Consider the following 8,139-nt stretch of genomic DNA (forward strand, 5'->3'; position numbering starts at 1 on the left):
TATGTATGTATGTATAGAGATTTATATATGTATATATGTATATATACATATATAAATCTCTAAACAAACGTATGTATGTATGCATAGAGATTTATATATGTATATATGTATATATAAATATATATTTATATATACATATATACATATATAAATCTCTATACATACATACATACATACATACATATACATATACATATACATATACATATACATATACATATACATATACATATACATATACATATACATATACATATACATATACATATACATATACATATACATATACATATACATATACATATACATATACATATACATATACATATATATATATATATATATATATATATATATATATATATATATATGAGATTAACTTGCATCAGTGATATATATATTTACAATTGTATTTATGTAGATATATATGTTTAAATGTATGTTTCCATATATGTATATATGTATGCATGTCTATACACACACACACACACACACACACACACACAAACTATCTCCCATAAATATATACTTGTATATGTATACATATGCAAATCTAAATCATTCATATGCTCTCCTTTATATATGTATATTTCTATTTGTGACCAAATCTAAGAGTGTAAGGTGCTAAATAGTTTTACGAATTCAACAGATGACTTGTCAGATATTTTTTTTAGGGGGGTAAGACCTATTAATCCCTTACCCCCCTTCTTTTCATTGCCATGGAATATTGTTTTTTTATTGTAGGTTATTCAAGGATTGCAACATTTACCTTGAGTGTCCACCATTTCTTTAACCAGACTAGAGATCTCCTCAAAAAAAAATTTGCTCCAATTTCCTCCAACATTAATATTCATAACCCTCTTAGCCTATTTGTAATCCCCAATATGTTGGGAAAGGAATCTGGCTGAGACAAATTTTGATCCAGCCTTGTGCTTGTTTTTGGAGGTTCATCTATTAGAAATTCTCCCCTTGTATAAAAGGAGGTATGCCTTCTTAAAGACCCTTATAAAGGGCATCTATAATGTATACATGACTCTAATCCCGAGCTATACCAAGGGTTTTCTTTGCCTTGTTCTTTTTCCCCTGGTGCTTGCAGTTGAATAGGGCAAGAATAATTTAATATCTTTTGATAATATAATATAAATTCTTGATTACTATTGCATATTAATGAATTTTATATCATATTAATGAATGTTATGTGATTTTATTGATTGAATGTTATAGTTCATAAATGGATGAATGAAATGAATGAAGTATGTAATTACATGTTAATGGGGAATTTAGATTGATGTTAGGGGGAGGGGGGTCAGGCCGGATGAGCTTCCACCTTCACATGGTTGGCCTTGTTAAGAAAAGAATATTCAAGTATTCTCAAAATGAAGTAAAGCTCAAACTAACATAACTTATTTCCTTTATTATTAATTTTTTTAAAGTTGTTCTCTTAATTTTGTATGAAATAGAAATTATCATCTTTATCTTCAATTGGCTTTTAAGGGTGAAGCTTGTTTGAGGTAAGTCAACTGTATGCTAAACTTGACACATCTTTTTGTTCCAATAAGTTATTGTTTCCTACTTGGGTTCTATCTAAAATTTGCTAAATTTTTAGGCTCTCATGCATATGTATAGAGGACATTGTAAACAAGGATGGTTTGGATAAGTACTATTTCTTATTCATAATGGATGATTGAAAGGTTTATGAAAGTGGAATGATGTTTTTCCCTTTGTTTTGGAGCATGGTAAATAACTAATGTCATTCAATTCACATTGCAGGGCATATGGTAGTGGAAAGGAAGATAGTCCTTTGTGTGATGTCCTTGGATTTGAAAATGCACGCATGAAGCTTTTATGATATGTTTCATTTGTTGATTGCTTAGTGTGTATAATAATAACTTAGTTTAGTAATTTTTAATTTGTTTATGCAAATATTTAGCATATTATTATTTTACAAAACAAAATTGACCTGATCCAGGAGAGTGTAGCAAACAACCAGCATGAGGCAATTCAGAAATTTATTTAGGTAAGTTGAAATTCATTCTGTGCATTTTAAATATATTTAATCTTAATGCTAAATGCATTGATGATTGTTACCAATTCTAATATCGGCATTTGTTTTTCCTTGTGACTCTAATGTGTTGTAAATATTTTGGTTCTATTAGGGTACCATTGCTGATGGAGCTCTAGTTGTACCAATATCTGCAGAATTGATGTTGTATGTGAATACATAACAAAGAATATTTCTCTTCCTGAGCATAATTCAGGTTTCTTTGTCATTAATAGGTTCTCTAATCTTTTCTTGTTGTTTTTAATCACAATAGTTCCTAATTTGATTTTCCAATCTTTTTTGTTCTCCAATCATAAGGATATTTATGTTTATATGCTTCTTCCATGATAAGACATGAGTGTTCATCTAAGCTCTTGACAATTGCCACATTTTCATCACCCAAGACATCCAAACCAAAAAACTCCCTACTTTCTTCAATAAACTTGCCATTATCATCTACAGGAGACTATACTGGAAGCTTATATTTCATGCCAATCAAAAAATATTCTTGGCCATGGCCTGGGGCAGTATGAACCAGCCTTGTTCTAGATTCCATCGTTATGTATCTCCACCCACAACAATAGGGCATTCCCTATTTTCTAAGGGATGGATATAACTACAATTTTTAAGATCTAAACCATAAAATGTTCCCAACACATCAAGCTCAAGTACCCCCCACTTCAATTGTAGTGTACTAACTAAATCTACTATAATAATAATATGTTGGCTGCTTTCAAGAATATGCTTTTTAACATCTTCTGTAGCAGTATCTGCATATAATTTTGTTCTTACCTAGACCATTGTATAAAGAAGTTGACCATTGACAGTAACAACATCATTTGTAAGAATTGTCCATGGTGTTGTAGTCTAGATAGCCAAACCAAACTGGGTAGAAGTCCTTTGAGAAAATTAGGAGTTGTGTCTGCTATGTTAACCATTTTGAAAATAACATAAACATTTCTTGATATGTGTCCCTCTGGATACTCCAACTCAGCCTTAGCTAAAGCCATACTAGATGAGGGACTCCAATTTTCCCAAATACTTCAATCTATGTATCTTCATATATACTTTGGAGCAAGTGTCAAATAGGGGGACTAGGCACATGGTGCACCTTATACCCTTCAAGAAGCTTATATCTTTTGATAAAATCTTTCAGTATCTTGTTCAACGCATGCACAATAGGCAAATTTCCATTGTCATAAGGGGGAACACCATGAAGAGTAAAAATATCCCCTGTGTTCTTGTTTGCAGCCCTATTTAATATCTATTTCTCATCCCACAACTTTTATATTTCTAGTTCATGTGTTGTTGAATTGGCTCTGAGGGTGAAGCTTGTTTGAGGTAAGTCAATTGTATGCTTGTACTCATTTTCATCTTCAGTTTTTCCTTGAGATTTTTTTATGTGTTGCTGCCATGACAAAAACCTTCTCTCTAAATGAAAGAGTTGAGCAAGACCTATCAGAAAATAAAACAAGAAATGGATATTGTTTTTTGCAGCAAATAGATGCATTTCCAAATTGCTTGAAACTAGGGATGGATGTAGAGCTGTGTTTAAGAAAAAGCTACAAAGAAGAAAATGCAAGGCCAAAAGAAGCAACCAACAACATGTAATAGTTAAAGAGGATACAATGCTACCCCTAATTGGACATTGAAGAATTTCCTAGTCCATAGCCCTTAAATAAATAATGTTGACCAAGTTGAGACTAGAAACCTTATTCAACACACTTTCACTTATTTTTATGTTTCGACTTCTACATCAGCACTCACATAGGCGATAGGATCCCACAACAAAGATGAAGATTGTTGGTCTGTGGTGCAAGTTAATCAGTGAAGAGGAGGAGTTCTTAATCCATTTTTTGTGTATCTTGCAATCATGGCTTGCAAAGAGACCACATTTCTTTGAGGCATTCTATAAAATAGTTCACATGCCTTACCTGTGATTTGACATTTTGCATGCATCCTGCACTCTCTCATCTTGATGATGGATTACAGAGAGTGATATGAAATGATGATGCTAAAAAACACACACAATCAAATCCAAAACAAACTTGCATTACAAATGGGTTGTGGAAATTTGATATTGTTAATTTTGCATGCATATTTATAATCCTACCAATTTGACAATTCTTGCACATGTCCATATTAGGTTTCTTTAGTCTTGGAATGCCTCTTACCCTTTTGTTTATGCTTATGTTGACCAAGTTATCAAAATTCACATGAAATAATATTTTATGCCATAACCAAATTTCCTTTACTTGATCTAGGAAACATGAACTTATAGTTAGATCTAGATAGAATAGATTACATTTTTTTTATTGTTAGTCCCAACTATCCTTTCCCATCCAATAGCTTGGCCTTTCCATTCATGAATTATACTTTGAAACCAATATTTTTCAATTGTGCCACACTAAGTAGATTGTGTTTCAGTTCTTCAACCCAGTAAGCATTGCCACATTTGAGTTCATTGCTCAATGCAATGCAACATTTTCCTTTTACATAACCAAGGTTCATCATTACCAAATCTAACACTTCCACCATCATAGTTTACCAAGTACTCAAATTATGTAGTGAGAACAACCACTATCTATGATCCATGTGTCATTCTTGTTACTATGAGAAATGAGGGCCATCTTATCATTTTCATCATCTGATTAATCCTTAATAGAAATGTAAATCATTTCATCATCATCACTACTATTAGAATCTTTAGCCATGTAAAAATATTTCATACCTTTATCCTTGTTATCTTTGTAGCTTTTGAAATATTTCTTGTCTATGTACTTGCTGTACATATTTTCTTCTTTACCTTCTTTGTTTCGATACCTTGTAGCAATGTGACTAACTTCTTCAAAGAAAAATATATTAGGGGTATTTAAACTTTTTACTTTCCTTTCCATTTAGGGAATATTCTTGCAAGTAGGGCTCCAATGGTTTCAAGGTCATCATCAGAATATTTTTCATCTTCATTGTCAGACTATTTTCCTTTAGATTTTCCACCTTTCCTTTTGAGTGATAGTTTAGATTTAAATGTAGGCTCAATAGTACCAGAGTTAGGAACAAAGTTATGAAAATTGTCTAACTCAAAGGCTATCAACCTTCCCACTAGTGCATCCAAAGTTATGTCCTTTTTAGGATCACATCTCATTTCTTGAATAGATGAAACTCTAATTGCGTAAATAGAAAGAAGAGTTTTGAGTGTAGACACCTAAAAAACCTTTAGAAAATAAAGTATTTTTATTTTCTAAAAAATTCCTGATGACATCATCATTTATTAATTAATTAATTATTTAATTAATTAATTTATTTTTATGCCATTAAATCCCTTTATCTTAATTAAAAATATTTAATTAAGGAATCCCTCCCAAAAATGTTTAAATCTTATTTAAACATTATTTCCTTATTTATTAATTATTTAATTAATAAATTGACCAAAACTCCCAAAATAAATAAAAAAATTATTTTTTTCCCAAAAGTTGGCCAATTTCTTTAAGACCAATAACCTCTTCCAAAATCTTCTAATCCTTCTTTAACTTTGATTAAAGGCTAATCTCATCATTTCCTACCCCTAATCCCAACTCAAAATATTTAATCAAGATTAAATATTAATCCTCATGTTTATTAAAAATATTTTAATAAATATCTCCTCAACCCAAACCCTTGAAATAAATAAAACTTTATTTATTTCATAAAATCTTATCCTAGGAAGTTCTAGACTCTTCTAGAAAGTCTTCATCCTCATCCAAAGCCTAAACTCTTCTAGAAGATGTCTTTAACCCTTATCCTAATCCCCTCCTAACCTTGTCACATTCCCTAAACATGGGTTAAGACTTGCTAACTCAAGCCAAAGTTAACAAATATCTCCTCCTTCACCCACCCTCATTAATTGCAATCCACTTGCCATCCACTTGCCTAGTCCTAAGCCATCTCTAACCCTTCCTCTAATCATTTTTACAACCCTAAGCAAGCTTAAAACCCCCCTAAACCCTCAAATTCAAATTTCATGGTATCTCTCACAAATATCTTCAACCACAAAACTTTATAAAGCCCACAAAGTCATAAATGTTCTTACAAAGCACTTATGAAGGGTCTTTATGAAGATTTTATCCCTTGAGCCTCCTTTGTTGACTCATCCTTCCCCTTTCCTCCATCCTCTCACCATGTGACATGTGTCACTCCTTGACTGGTTGTAAGGAAGCACAATCCATGTGCTCTCCTCTTATGCAATCTAAGCCCTCCATGAGCTTTTTCCCATCCTTGCATCTTAGCCCTCAATCCCTCAAGCCTCTTGCCTATAAATTGGATCCTTCCCCTTTGCAAAATAACACAATCCATGAAGTAAAGTTATAATGCTATTTTGAGATCCAAATCCATACTAAAGCCATCTATCCACACCAAAAATCTACAACCATCCATTGAAGCCTTTGGAAGCATATTGAGCATACATCCTATCCATTTAGATAAAGCCACTCAACAAGAGAGCTTCTCATTGAGAGAGCCCATTAATGGCTCATATTTTCAATTGAGAGCTCATCTTAGTCTATCTTTAAGTTTATGAATTTTTTTTAGTTTGTAGAAGCTTTATTTAAATTTGGTTTCTATTAGCATACTAACATTGCTCATATACATTTTGGCATGCCCGGTGGGACCCCGCATGGGTCATCTTCATTAGTTTTTTTAGTCAAGTTTTGTATGTCATTTGCTGATTTTGGTTAATTTTTCTTGTTTTTGTGATTGGTAGGATTGTATAAATTGGTTTTGTAGGTCCACATGAGCATGAAGAAGACAAAGGAACTCATAGTCTATCTCATAGTATTTGCAGATTTTTCAAGCTTATAGGTGGACAAAGCACTTGGAATTCTTCTTCCTCTTCTTGTCTATATTCTTCTTATTCCATCTACTTCTTCTTCTTCTTCTTCTTGTGGGAGATCTTGGCCATTTTTTTTTTTAAGGAAGCAAAATCATACACGCTTCTTTTTAGTGCTTAAAATGAACCTCCAAATCATACTTAAATCCATTAAAAAATTAAAAATTTGCAAAAAAGAAAAAATCTTTTAACAAGTGAAACTAAACCAATCTAATCATTTGCATCCTTGCAACATCAAGGTTTTAGATGCATTCATGCAAAGTTAGGAACACTTCATTTTTGGGAATTGAAAAAGAACTTCAAGTTTCCAATTCAAAAGGTTCAAAATAAACACTAAGTGCACACTAAAATCTAAATCAAACTCAAAGCATCAATCAAGGATAAAATGAACCTTATTTGAAAATATTTTAAAGTTCTTTTAAAAATTTCATGAAAACTAAGAGTCCTAAAACTTTTTTTATTTGTTCCAAACAAATGTCTTGTTGCAAAATCTTGAATGTTTCTTAGGTTTTTCATGCATCAAAACAATCTAGGAATATCATTTTTGGGCTTAAAATATGCAAACTAGAACACAAAATCTTAAATGAAAGCCAAAGTCCAAAGAGTCATTTTCACTTTTGAGTCCAAAACAATCTTGAATGATCTAAGGTTAAAACAAAGCACTTCAAAGTTCTTAAAACAACACACAAAATCTCAATCTTGAATGCTCAAAGGAAAAAACTTGAATGTTTAATCACTTATCTTTGAATGCATGTTGCTAAAATCATTCTTGAGTGCCATGGATTAAAACCAAGTTTTTTATTTTTTTTTATGAATGCACGATTAAAACAACAAATCCAATCTTGAATGCCATAGATCAAATAATCATCTTTTGGGGCATAAAAGGAATCCACATTTTTGAAATCTTCTAAGTTATAAAAACTAATAAAGATGCTTTGAGTAGGTTTGTAGTTGGACTCACCCTCTTTAATCACCCATCAATTTAACCATTGGTTCCAATCTCAACGCCATCTATGGGGATGGGTCCACCTAAGAGGGTGTTAAGTGCTCCAAAAAGATCAAACTCCACTCACTTGGGTCTTTAGTGGTTTTTCTAAGTTAGAAAATTTCTTGAATGTGCATTAATCTCACTCACACTTCATTTGGGCATAAAAATTGGACAAATCTTGACGTGGAGGGCCTCCGGGCGCGCGCTTGGCAATCAAGTTTCACACATCTTTTTTTTGGGCTTAAA

The 8,139-nt window shown here is 32.0% G+C and overlaps 1 pseudogene; it reads right to left on the minus strand.

Moving 5' to 3' along the window:
- Positions 1–3,122: 3,122 nt before the first annotated feature.
- On the minus strand, positions 3,123–3,710 carry LOC149568379 (isoleucine--tRNA ligase, chloroplastic/mitochondrial-like; annotated as a pseudogene).
- Positions 3,711–8,139: the final 4,429 nt, after the last annotated feature.

The sequence above is a fragment of the Cupressus sempervirens genome, chromosome 3, assembly GCF_028749045.1.
Source record: "Cupressus sempervirens isolate cs-2001-9-10 chromosome 3, ASM2874904v1, whole genome shotgun sequence".
Taxonomy (NCBI): Eukaryota; Viridiplantae; Streptophyta; class Pinopsida; order Cupressales; family Cupressaceae; genus Cupressus; species Cupressus sempervirens.